Source organism: Varroa destructor, unplaced genomic scaffold (genome assembly GCF_002443255.2).
Source record: "Varroa destructor unplaced genomic scaffold, Vdes_3.0 BEIS01000003.1, whole genome shotgun sequence".
NCBI lineage: Eukaryota > Metazoa > Arthropoda > Arachnida > Mesostigmata > Varroidae > Varroa > Varroa destructor.
Window position 1 is genome coordinate 34,658,865 of NW_019211456.1, and position 3,587 is coordinate 34,662,451.

The window sequence follows — 3,587 nt, forward strand, 5'->3', positions numbered from 1 at the left end:
ACATCAACAGTATAGCGCTGGCTATTAGCGCTTGAAGATCGAACAGCTGATTCTACGATAAGCGGCAAAATACAAAGCATTTAAATGTAGGAGCCTGAAATACTATAGATGGCACTGTGGTACTTCGTTTAAACCTGTGCTACTTTTATCCGTTTAGCGAGTCATCGGTAAACGGACGTTAAATTCGTGCGCGGGGTGCAACTCTCTAAATAGAGTGATGATTATTAGTAGGTAGTTTAGAAAGTTCCCGTGGACAGGGTATTCCATAGTCTCGATGGAATCTCTTGTTTTCATGGGTAGGACTGATAGCTGGCTCACTCCAAAAACAGACAAAATATCTAACGCATCTCTCGATTCTGGAAAAACAGATGATTTTTTAGAAGTTACGTTAACATATAAAGATATAAGCAGAATTAAAGGTTAATTGTTGATGCACATTTGTGATCGCCAGTACAAGCTTGTCATTACATAAACCTATCTATAGAACGGTATCGATCTGAAATGCAGGCGATGAAAATCTTTTGACGAGAGAGTCCGATTGGAGGGATTGTACTTGTTATCTTTTGAAAGCTCGCTCCGGAGAATGAACATAGAAATCATACTTCAGCGGACCAACAGACCTCAATTTTTGCAAAGACAAGGCATTTCGCACGGTAACATTGCTTGTAGACCCTTCAAGCTACCTTCATTGTCTTCAGTATTTGCTGCGAACCTGAGTCTCATATGGCTTCATTTTTCTCGCTCTGTCGTGAAGGGTAATTTCAATGCGACGGTATTATGGATCACTACAGGAAAAATACCTTTAATGAAAAAGCATATATTACTGCAGAGCTCTAAAGCGGTGTAATAGCTCAATATTGCCATTATGTTGCAGGCATAAAATCATCAAATTTCACTCTGAGTCATAGAGTTTTTTGAGGGCTTCTGAATTTTTGTATATTATATTTCCTGACATCTGTTGTCTTATCTCGGTTATCGCCCACGTTTGTCATCGTCAAAGCGTGGAGCTGCAAAAACCATTAGCAGGATAGTCAGGTTGTCGTCTTTCCTATGACTGAAAAGCTAGTGCTATAAATGAATTTTGAAAAAGTCACATATTTGAACCGGGACATTCGCGTAGAACCATTTTTACCGAAATCTCTTTCTTACGAGCGCTAATGACACATCGGTAATGTACACTTGCACGCGACCTCACTCCGTTAGAAGTTTGACGAAGAAAAGACCGGGGTCCCTTACGAAGTAGGAACGTTAACAACGTACCAACAATGCGGAGGACCTATATGAAGGCTGCGAGTGTTCACGCATCTCACTACATCGTAATAGTGAAAGACCTAAGAGCCAGAAGTTTTGAGGCATTCCAGATTGAATGTTGGTCAGGGCCTCAAAAGAGGCTACGTGTCGGCCAACACTATAACATCGTCTGTTGAATAACCTATTTTATCAAGCACGCTTCAAAATGTGCGGAATAAAACAAGGTCTAGACCATTAAACATAGGAGTTTAAAGAACACCGATTTGATAAGTTAGGACGGAATAATTCAAAGTGATCTCTGGTTATTTAACTTCAGAATTTTATCGTAAATAGCTAATTTTTACGCGTAGTGAAATGACCACTTCGACAGCTTTTTTTATTGCTCCGCATAAGAATTAGATACATGAATGATACAAATGTTCGATACGATGCAGTAGACTTTAGGATAGAGCTATTAAAATGTATAATAGCGAAGAAAATTTGCTGCCGATAAAAGCGCGGGAAAATTGAACAGGTCAACAAACTTAGGTGGAATGGCCGCTACGAAGGTGGTTGAGAGATGTAAACGCGTCGAAAAAAAATCGCGAGTATCTGTGTTGATGAGCAAGCATAACAAAGACGGGAAACACTCAGAGATTAGATCAGAGGTAAGGAAGCAATGTATTCACAATAGAAAAGCATGGAATATTATTATTAATAAATTAATAGTAGTTATACAACTATACATACTACTTTTTAGGGTCATCCGGTAGAATTATATATAGCCAGCGAGGCGAATAGCGTGACCAGCAATAGTGAATCGCCGGTAGGTAAGAGCTTCCCTCGGCAGCTTAATAGATAACGTATTTACCTGCTAATCTTGGCGATACGTTGTGGTCTAAGTTCGAACTTGGGCATTGACGGACTTCGTCTGGTACTGAAAGTTAGCCGTCTGTCTGGCGGAACACCTAAGAGCGACACCGGACGTAAAACTGAACACAGTAGACCCGTGACAGGGCAGATGCTCATTTTATTAGACGTGTTTAAGTCTCTAGCTTGCTTGCTTGCTGAACATCATATTATACCTTAATATGTATAGACCCATGCGTCTGCATGCAAAAGAACAGCACGCTGGCAACGTTATCGCTATGCACGTTAACGGGCACTACGATAACGTCAATATAGAGAAGTTTCGCTTTTTATTTGTTAATGAATTTTCGTTTTCTATATCCGGTACTGTAGTTAAGCACCTTATCTATGTCAACAAACAAGTTACTACTACTGCAGCGTTATAGGAACACTTTTCTTTACAATCAAGCGCCATATTTCGCAACCAAAGTCGCATCATAAGGTTCTCTTGTGCAAACATGTGTGATTTAGTACACTGATCATTTTAAGATAGATGCTGGCCTTGTTCTCTACTCATCTAATTCAATACCTATCGAATGATACAGCTATAATACGTTAACAGCAGGCTACTAGTGTCGATTCATGTTTTCAATTTTCGTCTTTCGATCAGAGTCATTCGTAGAGATATCAAACTGTCAAGCTCGCAAGTTGCTTACCTTAATTGAATACTACGGACGATAGAAGTGATTGCATTAACAACACTAAACGGCCTTCATTTAGGATGAAGGAGTGCACCTTTACTGCCGCGCGATCCTGGAAATCGAATGATGATGGAAACTTCGTTTCTGAACATCCGAGAAAGATGCGTTTATAATAAATTATTGTGTGGTACTACCTACAGATGCGCTGTCAGGGCCACTCGATTCTTCAGTTTGATCGCTTCGTAGCCTCATTTGCCTGGTTCACTCACTGACGACAACTGGCTTAGTTATGGAGCCCTTAGAGTTAAACTTCATTCACGCGCGACCCGACGCAGTGCCTGCAGCGTCCGAACTATTGCAGTGAATTATACGATAATTTCGTCATTGATCGGATATGGAAGGCCGGCTATCCATAGAAGCTTTAATTGTCTAAAAATATTTTATCGCAGATGTAACGATTATGTCATTTATTCGAGAACCAGCAAACGGGCCATTATTCCCTATGCCAACAAGTCTGCTTGTCGTAGTTCTAGTTGGAGGATGTTAACCTAGGCGCTCCTAATATTTTCCTCTAATGGGTGCTGGAAGCTTACCCAGTCCCAGCAACACTCAACATCGTCACTCCTTCTTAGTGTTTTCCAATTAGCTTATAGCATCAGTAATAGCGACGCTGGTCCTGTTTGGCCTGCTAGTCTGGCACGAACTTCGCATCTACATTACTAATTTCAAACTTCACCATCTAAATTTGATCCCGTTTCATTCTATGCTATCAAGTACTTATGCTTCTAACTAGAAAATCCCGACGTG

General features: G+C 40.5%; 1 long non-coding RNA gene across 2 annotated transcripts; it reads right to left on the reverse strand.

The window, feature by feature from the left end:
- Positions 1-225: 225 nt before the first annotated feature.
- On the reverse strand, positions 226-3,327 carry LOC111247205 (uncharacterized). Of its 2 annotated transcripts, XR_002672004.2 has the most exons (5): positions 2,979-3,327; positions 2,796-2,892; positions 2,102-2,222; positions 621-800; positions 228-356 (listed from the first exon to the last, which is right to left on the reverse strand). It is a non-coding gene; the product is annotated as an uncharacterized LOC111247205 (long non-coding RNA). The 2 variants fall into 2 exon arrangements; XR_002672003.2 differs by lacking the exon at positions 621-800 and having other exon boundaries at positions 226-356.
- Positions 3,328-3,587: the final 260 nt, after the last annotated feature.